Consider the following 17,032-nt stretch of genomic DNA (forward strand, 5'->3'; position numbering starts at 1 on the left):
TACAATTAACACAGGCCTGGACCTAGTTAACTTGTTGCGGCTGCGTCTTCAATTCTCCGAGTTGTTTGGCAAGAGACTCCATCTTATCTGTGAAGGATTTGATGGCCTCTGTTTGATTATTAAGTGCGGACAGTGATGCAGATGATGAAGTTGTTTCACCACTGTTCCAGTCATGATGATGCATTGTCATGTTCTCGAGCAACTCCCATGCTTCGTCTGTGGTTTAATTCATTAGATTTCCTTGAGCGGCTGCATCGATCGTCGTCCTATGACTTACTTTAAGACCATTGTAGAAGGTGCAGATTTGGGCTGACCGTTCTAACTGGTGATTAGGGCATTTCTTCAGCAGGGTTTTAAATCTCTCCCATGCAGTGTAAAGAGATTCATCATAACTTTGTTTGAAGTTAAAGATGTCATTCTTAAGCTTGGTTTGTTTAGAAGGAGGAAAATATTTGGTTAGGAATTTAGTAGCCATCTCCGTCCAAGATGTGATGGAATCTTTTTCCAGTCCTTCGAACCATGTTTGTGCATGATGAATGAGAGAATAGGGGAACAAGTATAGCCGGACTATATATTGTCCTATCCCTAGCTGCTTGTAGGAATTCGAAAGAGATATGAATTTATCAAGGTGAGAATTAGGATCGTCATTCGGCAATCCGTGGAATTGACAGCCATTTTGGATGAGTTGTATGATGTGATGTTTTAACTCGAACAAGTGTCCTTGAATCTTTGGAAATCTGATTGGTCCTCCTCGACATTCAATCGAGGGTTTAGTGTTTTCTACTAAAGTAACGTGTAACGCCATTTGATTTCTGATTCTTGCTTCTTTACGTGCTTTAGAGATTATGGCGTCTGGATCAGGTACGAATAACAACAGCCCTACTCTAGATCGGGTTTGGGTCATACACTGGGTATGCCGCTTTTTGTTGTTTTAAATTTTAAATAGATAAACTAGGTTCCTAATTTAGTCTAAGGTGATCTAATGATTAATCTAAAGTAATCTAAGGTAATCTAAGGTAGTCTAAGGTATTCTAAGCTAAGGTATTCTAATTATCCTAATTATAGATATGTTTTTGGTTCTTGCTACTGATTCCCTGGTATTTTGATAACAGAGCTTCGCACGAACTCTTCAACAAACCAAGTGGCTAGGCCGACTACGGAGAGGCAGGATCCTTTTGGTTCCAATATAATTGGAGACTGTTCGGAAAATCCAACAACCAAGTCCGTGTATAATTGTCTTTCTTAGACACCACTTAAATGCTTGTGAATGAGTTTGATAGAGAGCAGTATTGTCTGATACCAGTTCCCCAGCAGCGGCGCCAAAAACTTTATGTTCCACAATGATATGGCCAAAATGGACGGTTTTATATGTGCGATGTCGTCAGGTCGCAACGTGTCAGCTTTGACTATCAAAAGTGGATACTAGTTTTAAATTTATATTTAGCGGGGCCTAAATCTTACTACTCCTTATTATGAGTAAGAGAAGTATGACCTAGAGTCGTATTTTTGAGATATCAGTAGAATCGAACCAATATCTAAATCTTAAGATAATTCTAAGGTGCAGGAGTAGTGGTTGATTACCTAATTTTGGATTTTCTAGATTAAGTAAGTAAAACAAAGTAAATACGATAAAATTTGTAATTCAGATAAGGCTAAAACAAGTGCATGCTATGATTTCATCAGTTACTTTGCCGATATTATGGAATGATTGCTCATGGATAGGCAGTGACCTTATATTTACTACACTGGTCCTAAACGCCCTGTCATAAGACATGTCACTGGGTAATGTGATAGGCTTGAAGATTCTGAATAGGCAGCAACGTCCCTTACCCCCGACGCCCGTTCAGTCTGATTACAGGCATATACATTCAGACGACTCATCCAATTGAGCGACTCAGTTGGGTAACGTATTAACACTCCGAAACGGTCTAAACTTTCTTAAGTATAATAGAATACACGGTTTTCCATATCCGAGAGACGCGATGTGCCTTAATGCTTTCGTTAATGATTGGTTTAAAAGATAGTTAGGCCCTTAAAAGAGTTCAACCATAAAGAACACCATGGCCATGTCAGGCTGACTTCCATGAATATGTTCGGTTATCCTAACGGTCAAATCCTTTATGTGTTCGAACAAACATTTCCTTAATTAACTAATAATCCCTCAAGCTGGATGCAATACTAGAGACCGTGTTATGGTGAAGTGTACTAGTCAACACTAATTGTGTTCCATAGCCTTACTTAGCAGAGGTACAGCTTACAACAATCGCTGTGCTTAAGCGTGCACGTACGAAGTTTATATGCTTGGTGACTATACTAACATGGTCTAGGACCGACAATGTACTAGGGGTCTAGTTAGATGTTTCACTACGAAAGAGTCCTCAGTCGGAATCCAAGCCTCGGTGGACTTACTACAACCGGTATGCCTCAGTGAAACTCGCGTTGTATCTGATAGACTTCTCCTATCAAGGGGTGACACAGATAGTGTACTCTGAATCGGGGTTCACGACTTCCCAATAATAGAGCCAATAAATACATTCTATTAGTTAGAAAAGCGATTGAGTTCAAAGCATAATCGGAAAGCATTTTGACAACATACACGAACCATAATATAGTTTCGGCATTATAACTGATTACGTCATAACATACACTAAAGATAACTACTCGCTAATCATGACAACAGTATCACAAAGCATAATAATGGAAGACATTATATAAAGAGAAAGGAATAGAAGTACCAGTAGATAAAACGAGTTCTAAATACAAAAGTGACAACTTCAAGACTCCAGACCGCTCCTAATACAATCTTCAGCGTTCTTCTCCGGGTACTAGGTTTCCCGCACGGAGTCGAAGACCTTGAAAGTATGACTAATATTGTACAAGAGAGAGAAAGAAGTGAATTGAAGTGTGTGTTGGAATGAATCACAAATACGCTTTAAATAAACCAAAAATTTCCCTGCAAACGGCTGGCAGGCCGTTTGGCAGGCCGTTTACAGGGGCCGTTTGCCAGACCAGCTGGTTTAACGAGGCCGATTGCTGAGGGCCTATGGCAGGCTGTTTGCCATTCTAGCAGGCCGTTTGGCAGCCCATTTGGCAAGCTGTTTGGCTTGTTGATTTGCTGGATCGAAACTTGATTTCTTGTCTTTCACCGTTTTCGCTCTAGAATCTTCGTTTTAGCTCCGTTTCTCTTGATTCTTTTTGCTCCGTCTTCGTAATTATTTGCTCTTCAATATTGACTGATGAAGCGGGTATTTTGGTGATAAAGTTTGGAACTTTATTGTTTTTGGGCCTTAATACCGGGGTGAAAACATGACTTTTTAGCCGATATCAAACACGGTGAGTTCTTGCGTTGATTGCTTGATTTTTAAACTTGTATTTGTTCAAGGCTTTTGTGAACATGGCTGCCATATTGACTAATTCAAGGTGAGAATCATCAACATCAGAACGATTCAACTCTTTAGAATCAGTTGATTCTTCAACAAGTACTTTCTTGGATAAGCTTTTGGAAGTCGTAAATGATTTGCTCTTCTTTTTGGCAATTAGGGCAAGTGGATCTCCCGGAGAAGACTATTTCCTTCCTTCTTGAAGTTTAGACACTTCAGGTTGGTAATGCAAAATAACTCCAACAAGCTCATGAATAGTCATCTTGTCAATATCTTTGGTAGATCGAATAATGGTTCCATAAGGAAGCCAATCAACATTGAGCTTTTTGAGGAACTTCATGTTAACTTCAGCATTTACTTTTATAATCTTGCACCTTTTCAACTCATTGAGAACACCATTGAAAATACGGTAGGTATCCTTGAGTGGTTCATCAGGTTCCTGCTTGAAATCTTCATAAAATCCCAGAGCCTTATTCAGTTTAGTAACATCTGACATGTCATAACCTTCTTGCTGTCGTTTGATCTCTTCCCATATATCTTCTGCTATAGTGTTGCTATCAACATTTTCAAACAACTCATACAAGATAGCTTGCATAACAATTTTCTTTGCCTCTATGTCACCCTGAGCTCTCTCACGTCTATCACCAGAAAGTTCATAGACTGGAACTGGCATACCAGTATCCTGATGATAATCTACAACTGAACCATCTCTCTGAGAAGCCCATATGTACTTTGCTTTCTCACTCTTGTAGTCTATGTACTGAGTGATACGGTGAAGCTATTGAGTGTACTTTCCATCAAACAACACTGGAGGTCGGGAATCTAATCCAATGATCAAAGTATCTTGAGTAGACATCTTGAAATTGAGGTAGATTCGGTAAAGATTTGGTATTACACAAATCTAGGATGAAGGTTCACAAAAATCTAACAAAAATGTCAGATTCGGTATCTGGTTCGGTACTGTAGCAGATTCGGTAAATGGTTCGGTACTGTAGCAGATTCGGTAAACCAGATTCTGTATCAGAAACTGATCAGTAATACAAGTAACATACCTAGATTCGGTACAAATACGGTAACCACAAGATTTGAAGCCTTAGAACACTTAAAACTAAAGTATTATGTGATATCGAGATCCTAATTCAGTATATGACTCGGTAGCCATATTCTGTATACTATTGAATGCAAACACAATCCATTTTCTTTGAATTAGATTCGGTAACCTTGCTGCACAAGGAAACAAGTTAGTAACACATAGAATATCAAAGATACCGAATGTATTGGATACCGAATGTCAACTGTAGCAGTTGACAATACCGAGTCTAAATATGGAAACTTAGAAATCAATCGAATCCTTTCTCAAACCACACCAATTAGCTGCGTATGATCAAACCGAATGTGATAGTATCACTAACACACCACAATCTGCAACACTTAATGAGAATTAACAACTTTGAAGCAGATTCGGTATGGCAGTTACGATACCGAATGTTGATCGAATCTTCAAAACTTGAAGAATTGATGAAATTAAATCGTCAGAAATGTGATTTAACACCTCACGATCACAACTGAAACCTCAAACCTTTACTAAAATACAAAATCAAGCTGGAATTGATCAATACCGAGAGTATTAGCCACGAACTCTAAAAATCAACTCGATTCTTCATAATTGATTTTAAAAAGCTGTAATGATGATTGAAATTCTTTCTAATCAACTTAATACACCTTCGTTGAACTTATCACACAAATATGAACGGCAGATTATCAGATTCGAATATACCGAATCTGATTCAATCTACCGAGAGCATACAGATTCTATAATCTACAATCTCTGGATCGATCTAGTGATGTAATATCACTCTCTGGAAGCTCTGATACCAAATGATAGGTCAGATCATGTTGAGATTAGAAGAAATGACAAGTTAGAATGAGATTCGGTATGTAAGAAGGAGACTCGGTATGAGAGAGAATCGGTAAAATTTACATTCCACAGCTTCTAGAACTCGTTTACAATATAATGGCTATCTAATTAGGACTACATCGGTTCCTTATATAGCCCTCTTCTAAGGAACCTTCATTTAAGCATGTTTCACATTAACACTATACAACTTCGGGGTCCTAACAACAAGTAACCGTGAAAACGCAAAATTTTGAAAAATTCTTTTGTCTAAAAAGTAAATAGCAAAGAATATTAGGGAAATTCGATTCTTACCTCGTTTTACCCAAAAAATTCTATAAAATTGCTAGAAATAAGTTTTCGGAACATTCACTAGAACAGAACGGTTAAGCTAAAACTCATGATTTGTGTCAAAAGTTTTCTTTTGAAAAAAATACGTAAAAGGCTACGCATGACCAAGCAGGACCCTTACTCTCAAGAAATGAGGAATTCTTGGACCCAAAGTACCAGTATGATCCATCAAATCTACAGTACTTTGTCAATTCATTTGATGAGCGTACTGGTGTACGGTTGAAGTTGGAACGTGGTTTTGACATACATTTCAAGGTCAATGGTTAGTAAGCGTCATACGTGGTGCATGTGCGATCCTCCTTCTGAAATCATTCTGAATAGAGAAGACAAAAGCCATCCATTTCTGTTTCCAATCCACGCATTTAAACCGAAAAACTTACACCAAAGAGTTGATGAATAAGAAAATACTCACCCCAAATTCACTCCCAAAATATACTACCCATTCACCTTCATTTCTTTACCACTTTTCAAAAGATCCAGAGATCAATAACGAGATAGATCGATCGGATTCGCTTCAAAAGAACTAGTTAAAAGATTCCGCAGAAGTAATACACACATGTCAGCCATGTTAATTGCACGCACCAGTAAGCAAGGCTCCGCGGCATCCGATGATTCCAGTATCCTCACCATGGCCATTTTGCAAATGGACAATTGATATCGTCGGGCCATTCCCATTGGGCCCATGTATTAAATTCTTAATGCACTTTTTTATAATAATATATTTTTATCCGTGCTTGCTTACAACTCTAAATATTGTGAGGAGCTGTAAAATTCTTGGTTGTGGCCATTGCTTACTTTATAAAGTGGGTAGAAGCTAAACCGCTTAAAACAATCATCGGAAAGCAAATATGAAACTTCATATGGGGAATATCGTCTTCTGATTTGGAATCCCAAATGCATTTATAAGTGACAATGGTACACAATTTGAGGGAAACCCTTTTAGGGATTGGTGCCTGATATCGGCCAAAAAGTCACGTTTTTACTCCCTATATTAAGCCCTAAATCAATAAAGTTCCAAACTTTGTCGCCAAAATAATTGCTTTTTCAGTTAATTTTGTAGGTTAAGTAATTACAAAGGTGATGCGAAAAGAATCAAGTAATACGGAGCTAAAATGAAGATTCTAGAGCGAAAACGGTGAAAGACAAGTTACGACCCAGGAAATCAAGTTACGATCCGGGAAAAACAGCAGAGCAGGGCAGGCCATCCGGCTTGCCATACAGCCTGCCACTATGGGAAACGGCCTGCCAGCATCCGAGTACCAAAAACGGCTTGCCTTGGCATACGGCCTGCCAGCCGGGCCTGCTATACGGCCTGCCAGCCGTATGCCAGGAAAGTTTTGCCTATTTAAGGAGCTTTTTGCATTCATTTTGACACACTCAATTTGTACTTCAATTTAGATTTTCAAGTTTTTTAGTTAGTTTTTAGTAGTAGCTAGCTTAGCTTTTATTTTTCGGAGGATATCCCGGCGAGTCCCTGCGATCTCGGTCAGATTTCTTCAACCTTTTCAGGTTTTTATCCGAAACGCTTGTCTTATTAATTAAACATGTATTGTTGTCATTTATGTTTAATAATGCCTTCCGATATTACAATGTTAGCTTAATTAATCTGTATGTTGCCATGATAGAAGTTTAGGTTAACGTAGTTATTTAAATTAGTACGGTTACTATCGTCATACTGAACTTGTGATTCCGGTAGATTTATATGCTAGCATCTTAAGGATTGACCAATCTAGGTTGTGATCAGGACTTGTCCACCTATATGAACTTAGCTACTTCAAAGGATTATGACCCCTAGTTATATTGTATCTGGAGATTCTATGAACTCGGTATGGCCGAAGTTCCCGAGAGGCATCTAATGTGCTTTTAGGACACATAACTTTGGAATTGAGACATGAAATACCTAGTATCCCTATTGTTTGTTCCAAAGATACCTCTTAGGAGCTATTAAGATCTAGTTAGTGCCTTGACTGTATGACCTAAACCTATTGCATGTTCTTGTTTGATTGTTGCCCTAGGATTAATTCATATTAACTGTTTAGGTATCTATTAGGTTTCTATCTACTTTACTTTCAGTATGTCAATTGTAATGCTGTATAATGTTTAGATTGGTATGATCTCATCAGTATGATGAAATGGTTGTTAGTTTTCATTAATGTTTTGTCAACTTAACCCGACAGACTCCTTCCGTTTGTGATCAGTGTTCAATCAACACAGCACATGTTATTTAGTTATCCAAACTGATAACGAGGTTTAGGATTAGAACTAAACTCACTAATAAACCTAGTGCTTTACTGAGGATAACCTCCAAGGTATAGTTACCTTTCAATTATACAACCATGTGACATACTTTTCACTACTCAACGAGAACTTCGAGAGTCTAGAGATACGTAGGTCTGTGTACTTGGCTCATCCAACCAGCACTATTCTAAGCATAGCTTTAACATAAACATAATTACCTTTCCCTAGCTCAAACTTATATCTTGGTCAACATTCCCTGGTCAGCATACTCCGGATATCCCTCCATCATCTTTACTTTTCCGCAATTAAGACTATTAGCTTAAAACCAACTACTATCCTTTATCTAGGTAATTTAACCAAAGACAATTATCCACTTGATCTTCAATTCGTTAAACCATTCAAAAGTACGATCGTAGGTTAACTTACACCTTCTACCCTTAGAAAGTTAAAAGTAAATTTAGTCCCCGCAAAATATAAATAATAAACCACTATTCTCACCTCCCGATAGCTGATTCTAACGCCTTACGGCCTAACGACATCGCATAAATAAAATCGTCCGTTTCGGTCATATCAGTGCCAAGAACTGAACGTATAACAAACATTTACGTTAGTTGCACACTCTCAAGCTAATGTCAATGCGAAGTTACAAATCGTGACATTCTGTTGGGCATTAAAGCACGACTTGTTTTATTTTAAATGGGTTGAGTAGATGAACTACCTAATGTTCTTTGGGCACATCGCACAACACCAAAAGACTTTTACAAGGAAACGCCATTCAGTTTGGTATATGGTTTTGAGGCAGTCATACCTGCAGAAATTAATGTGCCAACACGGCACATAGCCTCATTTGATGAAAGTAGCAATAGCGAAGAGTAGCGTGAGAATTTCAACTTTGTTGAAGAAGGCAGAGAAATGGCGGCAATTCAAGAAGCAATCAACAAGCAAAAAATTGCAAACTACTATAATAAACGTGTGCAACCATTATCTTTCCAGATGGACGATTTGGTATGGCTCAAGAATGAAGAAAGGAGAGCGGAAGACACTGAAAATTAGGCCCAAAATGGGAGGGACCATACAAAGTTATTGGAATAAGCGACAGAAGGGCGTATCGACTTGCTAATTTGAGTGGAAAACCAATAAAATGCACCTGGCATGTGCAAATATTAAAGAAGTGCTACATGTGAAAAGAAAACGGCGGAACTGGTCACCCCATCTATCTGTTTAAGCTTTTAATTTTGTAATTTGTATTGTTCTTCTCATTGTAATAAGACAACTTCACAAGTTGATCAAGTTTTTAATAAATTTAATCAATCAGTTTTACCCAATAACACTTGAATGTTGAATTAATTTGTTGATTGCACGCTCCAACTGCAGCTGCACAGGGATATACTCTGGATCGCGAATGGCATAGTTTAGTTTGGTTACTAAAACTATATATAATGATTACAGTAGTAAATAATTGGATTGTTTCAAATGCTTGTACATCGCGCAGGGGGGACACCTGCAAAGTTATGATTATAAATCACAAGTATAAGGTTACTTAACCATCCAGGCCAAGATTGGATAGCCACAAGGGCCCCAATGAAGCGAGAAGTCATGGATTCAAATCCAGCCACTGGAAAAAAATGGACGAACTTAATAGTGACCCTTGACTAAAGGGTGCTTTTTCGGGAATCAAGGTGACACCTGGGTTCCCGATGTCCCTAGGTTTATCTGCTGTGGGGGGAGGGGGCAATGTGCCCGTTCGGAGTAGGGGTTCCTCGGTTATCAATAAAAAAAGTATTGGGTTACTTGTTATAAAATACCCGGACATTGGTTTGGCCGGAAGACTCTTGGGCAAAAGGAATTGGATTGCCTATATTACGGATAGTGACATTGGATTGTCCATTCATAAAAACACTTATAAAGTTTTTATAAAAGTCAGGAGTATAAATTATAAGCATTGGTTTGCTCTTTTGCGGACAACATTGGCATGTTGCCGCAGGAATAAAAAGATTATGCTTGCATAGAGGGTCACTCTCGTCATGTAACATAGCATTTATTCTAAGTTATTGTGCCATTATACATAAATACGAGTCGTCAAAACCGCCTTGAAAGGTTCACAAAATAGTAAATGCACATAACAAAATAATAGAACACAACACACCAAAAATATCATTAAAAGAAATGATTACATATGTCCAACTGCATAAACTAGGTCTAACACTTATAAGTATGTGTGACCACTACAAAAAGCTAAGTAAAGGAATAGAAATAAAAACCTACTTCGGCTTATATAAATGTGCCGCTACCTAAGAAGGTAAATTCTACCCTCGCTCGCATCGGTTAGGAAAATAAACTTCTATAACTACATTACGCTAAAAAAATAAAAAAAGGTGGCTTAGCTGGTACGGTGCCCTACACTAAAGAGAATGTATAATCCTCGCCCGCAGCGATCAGACGCACATCCTGCTTTTAACATAAAATAAAAATACATATAAGTATAGGGAGGTGAAACCCTTATCTTGTCGGGCACCTCACTCCAACACAAAAAAATGCAGCTTTGAAGTGGGCAAACATCGCACCTCAGTCCAGGCTGCATGACAAGCTCAGTTGAACTTGTCATCAACAATCTTTTGGGACTTGTAGTCCCCATCCTTAACAATTTCCTCAAGATGAGAAATAAAAATTTGTGCCAAAGCATCACAAGCCGCATGGCATTTCTCTTCCGCACCCTCAATAAGCTGATCATAAATTTTTTATGGAATAATCTCCGGCACAGGTAAGTTTTCTTGGACAACCTCAAAAAAAAACATGCTCATAATCTTGAGCAGCAAGCATAGCCTTACCAAACTGTTCGATAAAAGCTTTACAGCCTAATGCATGCTGCACAATCGAAGGGATACCAGCTCTTAGCGTGTTGTATTCAGACTGAATATTATTGCGTTCACCCAACAAAATTTGATACTTGGCATTCCAATCATCAACACAATCCTGCAAGTGATTAACTTCAGAATTGATAGTACCAAGCTTCAACGACAAATCTTTTACATGCGTCTCTAAAACCTTACACACCATACCAAATCGATTGCTCGCATTCAACAACCTTTGGTTCTCACCAGAAAGAGAAGAAATCTTTTGCTCCGCCTTCAAATGTGCGTCAATAGCGGATTTCAGTTGATCCTTCAACTAATCTATTTTTCAAGTTTGGCGAACCCTTTGTTTCGCGGTAAGCTTGTTTGCGACCAATGACAATGGATTTTGATTTTTCTCGTAAACGATTAAGATCTTTGGCAAGGTTAAAAACAGTTGCTTAAGTATCAATAAAAAGATCCTCCTTCGGGGAAAGATCCTGGAACTTAGCAAGTAAATTGGTGGGACCACAAGCATGTAGGTGCTAGAATTTTTCACCAAAGGTGGCAGCAGAGATCTTGAAAAATTGATCGAAATTGTCCAGCTTTAAATCAGGATTTAAAGCATAGATTATGAGGCACAATCATATCTCACTAACTGATCAATCCTTAATTAGATGCTACGATCTAATTTAGGAGTTAAGTGCAATGAGGGGTGGATGGTGGTGTTGATATTGTTTTTGGGACCTTATGATCGTCTTTCACTTAGATTCAAGTGATCAATCACCATGTCTCGGTCTTGATCGAATTACCTTGGTTTGATTATGATTAAACCTTAGCAATTGCACAGAATCAACAACCTAAAATGAGAGGCCAAGCTCCCTATTTATAGGCTTCGAATTTCCAAAGAGTTGATAACCGCGCAGCAACGACATATCCGCAGTAATTGTGCGGGACACTTTCGCAGATATTCTTTGCGTATGGTTCCACAGTGTTTAAACTCAGTGCACAATTACTTTCTTATCTTTGCGGTTCTGTATGCTTTTGTATTTGAGTTGCCTTTTACACTTAAAATATACATATATATGCCTATATATATGATCAAGTCCCCCAGTTTATTGTGTTGTATTTATGCAGAAAATATAACATAATAAACTCTAAAAAATGTGGTTAAAAAAATGCACTTCTCTAAGGTCTGCAATTTTTTTTCCATTACGCATATAGCATATTATATTGCATCTGACAAGCTGAGCGTGTCCCATCAGGATTACCTAATGGCTCTTTTCTAGCCATTGATATATTGCTGCTAAATTATAGCCGTTGATTATAATCATTACGAATAACCTTATCCCCTCAACTACCACTATAAATAGGATCAATTACAATTCAATTTCATTTTACGCATTCACATTCATCTATCTTTCTATTAAAGCATTAACCACACAGATCAATACTCGCAACTTTCCGACGATTATCATTCACTTTCTTCCTTCATTATCTCCTTACTCACTTTAAATTTAAATCTTTTATTCATTCAATATGGCATCTCCATCTACTCTTCAGTCTTCTTCTGCCGTATCTATGGATAAGTTTTCATCATACATGACTGATGAGAAGATTGAGCAATTAAAAATCAATTATCCATTATTGGATCAGTTTACGCCCATTGCTCCTGCTCAAAATGAGAGAGCTAACAATCCTCCTAAAGGGATGATTGCTGTCTATGAAACATCAATGTATCAAGGAAATCTGAGATTTCTGCCAACTATCTTCTTTTTAGGCATCTGGGATTCATACAACATCGCCATCGCCCAATTACAGCATCGCCATCGCCCATTCTTCTTCATGAAAGCTGAAGCAATATGTGGATATAAAAATTTACTTTGCTGGACAATGGAGCTGAATCAGAACGCACATGAACGTAATGATCTTGATCAGATCGGCAAATATTTATTGGCCGAAGTTAAAAATGTACATTTGGTAGTTCGCCAATACAGCCATATTCCACTTTACTTAGGGCGAGTATCCACATATTGATCATGGAGTAATTATAATGTTACTCTCCATGATGCGACCAATAGAGGTATAATTTCATGGTATTATCTTTACACAACACTTATGCACTTTTCTGCGCATTATATATTAATGCATTTTACTTTTTGCTGATATCTTTCTTTCTGATCTAATGGTACTAGAGGATGCTTCTTGCTGTATGGCCATCTGTCTCCCTAAAGAAGGAAGCAGTACTACTATTGCTGTTTAAGAACCAGCTCTAAATTCGTTAACTATTTCAGAAGGCAAGCGAAAGAGCAGCATCACAAGTGCCCCCTCTATGCAAGAAAGTAGTTGCAAATTTCCACGCATTACTCCTATTGCGGAGGAAGTTTCAGGCAAAGGCAAAAATCAAAGTATGTTTCCTTTTCACGTCATATATGCACGCTATTATGTTTGATATTTTACTTTTATATAAATAGATTTTGTTCATTATATTGTAGCAGATCCTGTTGATCTAAGAGCAGATACAGAAGAAACCATAGAGGAAGCATTCATTAGCCATGATCTTCCAGATGAATAATTCAGCGATCCACAATTTCAAAACATCATCAAATCAATTCATATTGATAATTTTATGGCGAGTTTAAATGTTAGTGATGATGCAGCTGCAGATCAGCTCAAGCATTTACAATATGCAATACCGCTAGATGTTCAAAATGAATATCAAAGACTTAATAACCTTGCTGCAGAAAATACAAGCACTCAAAATTGTTTTAATTTTGTTTGTTCAACGGTTGATGGCATTAGACGCCGTGAAGCTACCCTAGCAGCACTTGGCACTGAAAAGGCAACTAATGATGTTTTACGCTCTAAAATTCACCAACTTGAGCAAGATAAGGCATAACTAGCTTGGGACTTTGAAAAGTCTCAAACTGCACTAAAAGAAACTCAAGAGGCTAATGTGCTACTTTCTGCCGCTATTCCTTAACCAACCGAGGAAACTAGGCAAGCAGAAGAGCAATTTATAAAGCTAGTCAAGCATCTGCCTGAGCTAAGCCAAAAAAATCATGGATTCGACGCCTGTTACAGATAAATTCCGCAACTATGTACCGTCTTCAAACATTTTTTCAAAATGCGGGTTTTTAGAGCTTTTGCTTAAAGTTACAAATCTTGCTACACCATGGCCTAAAGAGGTGCAACACGAAATATGCTCACTAGAGGATGCCTATGAAGCATATAATGAATGCGCAGCAGATATTGAGAAGATTGACATTCCTACACTATCAGAAGCTAGTCGCGGAGAAGACATAACCGCAGAAGATATTATACAATTGAAATTGTAAACTTTTCTGCTATTTTGTGCTGTTATCTGCGCATGTATACGTGCTTATTTTTCTAACAAACTTTTTGGCTCAATTCTTTTGCGTATGATTGAATAAAGTTCCCCCTTTTGTAAATTTCAGTTGCGACTGTTATATTTATATAGCGCTTAGTTCCATTTAATATTCGCAATCACTAGACTTGTCTTTTGCATTTTCAATCATTTATTATTATGCACATAATAAAGATTTACTTTAGCGAAACAATCTTTTACTTGTATAATTATCAATATACCTTGCGAATCTTCCAAGTCCGCCAAAACGATCCTTGGTCAAAATATTACGTTTAAAATACGCTAACTGTGTCATTGCGAAGCATCTAAGTTGGGCAAATTCACAACTTAGGAATTTAATATATATATATATATATATATATATATATATATATATATATATATATATAAGTTCCCATCATTTCACAAACACTTAATTAAATACTTGTTCCAATTTTAGCGGGCTTTTCCATCGCTATATTACTACTACGGCACTTTAATATGCAGAGTTTATTATGAAAGTAATACGCAATAATATTTGCCAAACAATTTCCTTATTATCCATATGTGCCTTAAGCACAAAATCCTTACACCAAGCATGAAAAAATATCATACAAATACCCTTCGCATAGGGAAACAATTTTTGAAAAAAAAATTCACAAGTATTTTCCTTTCTGCAATAATGCTGCAATTGTTTTTGCGTGTACTGCAATGAAGTGCGAAACCTTACCATTATTACTCATCAATTTTTTAATTCATGCATGACCATGCAAATGATGCTTTTAAATCTGCGCAATCTTTCTACAGAAGTATGTATCATAACATAAAAGCTGTCGCTGTTAAATTGTTATTGCCATCTACACTTGGCACATTTTTAGCAGAGTTAACCGTATTAAACATGGTATGCTCAATTGCCATTGTTTGTTGGTTCACATTCTCACTTGAGCTATCATCACTTTGCTTTACAAAATGCAGTTGGTCACAACCCCATGACCTTCAATACCCACATTTTCCTGCGCAGTGATTAACGCACAAATTGGCTCGCTTTCTACAGATGTCACTGTCGCTATTCCTTTGCATGTTGCAAACTTAACCATTCAGTGAATTGTGGATTAAATAACACCCAATTTACATAGCGTAGTGCGTCCCAGTAGGATATTAAAATGTGAAGTCGCATAACATATAAATTTAAAGTCTCCTTTCGCGTCCTTTTTGCGTCCACCTCATCAGTTAATTCAACATCTAATTTCAATTGCCCCAAAGGCCATGTTGCTTTGCCCGAAAATCCAGATAGCGATACTGCGGTTGGTAGCAGTTTTGATTTAATGTCGTCTGGCAATTTATTGAAACATTGCTCATACTTGACATCAACACTGTCCAGTGTCAATATGCACTTTGCACTTTCCTGATAAGAATTGTTGAATCCCAAATTTTACATGAGATGATTATAGGCTCACGTGACAATCCGCAATGTTGTACTGGTGGAAAGGTTATTGGCGCAAATTGCCATTTCTCAAGAACCTCGTCAGCTTTTCTTTTCTACGCGACATTGTTTATTTGCACCATATTAACCACTTTAATTTCCTTCAAATTTTCATTCTTGCTGAATAGTTGCGCTGACATTTGGCGTCTTAAGCGTGTTATCCAAACATGGCACAATCATTGCGTCTGTAGAACTTGCTATTTTATCAATTAACAAGTGATTCAATTTGCTTTGCGTTGTTGCTTCTGCAATTAATTCAACCAGATCGCGGCATCTGTTTGTGTCATGACCGTAATCATCATGAAAAAAACAAAACTTAGATTTATCACTCTTGTTGTTTTCTGACAGCGGTGGTGGATCTGGGAAAGCTTTTGCAATCCTCTCTTGCATCAATATTTCTTTTGGCATTTTAGATAGCGCCTGAATTATATTGAATGAATCATTACTCCACTTTCTTGATGAATTGCGATTGTTGCACCCATGGTTACCATTATCGCCATTATTGCGATGTCGATCATTGCGCTGATAACCGCCATTATTGTTTCTTCGCTGATAGCCTGATCCATGATTGTTATCAAGGTAATTATCTTGATTACCGTCTCGATAATAATCATGATCATCTCGCTAGCTTCTTTCCTTTCCCCAATTGCAGTTTTGCGTAATGTTATTGTCTTCCCCACAGCGTATATAATCATAAGTTTCTTGCATAACCTTTGCAAAGGTTTACAGTACATCTCTACGCAATCTCCGCACTAATGTGGGATGTTTCTACGGGTTAATCGTATGAACAAAACTAGAGATTTTTTGGTCTTCAAACAAATTTGGTATCTTCTGACATTCATAAACATAGCGCGTAAGCAAGCCACCTAGCTTTTCTTTAAACCCTTGCTTGATATCATGGCACTCAATGTGCGTCTTTTTCTGCGGCAGCAAGTTTTGAAACTGCAAAAGGAATTTTTCACACAGATCAATGAAGCCAGCAATGCTTCGCGCATTCAAATTGTGGAACCATTCTCGCGCTAAGCCTTGTAAAACCATAGGAAAAACTCTGCATGCGACATGTTCATCCCAATTATATGTACTCGCAACTCCTTCAAACCGCTGTAAGAAATCTAGCGGATCAGTTAAGCCTGAATACACGCGCAAAGTTGCAGGCACAATTGGCAGTGTTGTGATTGGATAATCAGAAATATGCGGGACAAATTTATCTGTCACCGAAGTAATTTCTGTCGCGGTTTTAGTTCGCGTTTCTTTTGTTTCTGCACAATATCTTTCAATCATCTTTTGAATCACATCAGGTTGATCAAATTTATGTTGCATGTCTTTCGGCACAATTTTGCGAAATATGTCTGCTAAAAATAATTGAGCATTTTCCTTTTCTGCAACATGCAAAGTTTCGTCTTCTTCCATATATTGTGGAATTGGTGTTCTAGGCCTTCTGCGTTTTAACTTTCTTACTTCAATAATTTCAGGATCACTCTCTGAATT

At 37.6% G+C, this 17,032-nt stretch overlaps 1 non-coding gene across 1 annotated transcript; it reads left to right on the forward strand.

Moving 5' to 3' along the window:
* The first annotated feature begins 320 nt into the window (after positions 1 to 320).
* LOC139874005 (small nucleolar RNA R71) lies at positions 321 to 426 on the forward strand. The gene has a single exon (XR_011767710.1). It is a non-coding gene; the product is annotated as a small nucleolar RNA R71 (small nucleolar RNA).
* The last annotated feature ends 16,606 nt before the right edge of the window (positions 427 to 17,032 follow it).

Source organism: Rutidosis leptorrhynchoides, chromosome 10 (assembly GCF_046630445.1).
Source record: "Rutidosis leptorrhynchoides isolate AG116_Rl617_1_P2 chromosome 10, CSIRO_AGI_Rlap_v1, whole genome shotgun sequence".
Taxonomy (NCBI): domain Eukaryota; kingdom Viridiplantae; phylum Streptophyta; class Magnoliopsida; order Asterales; family Asteraceae; genus Rutidosis; species Rutidosis leptorrhynchoides.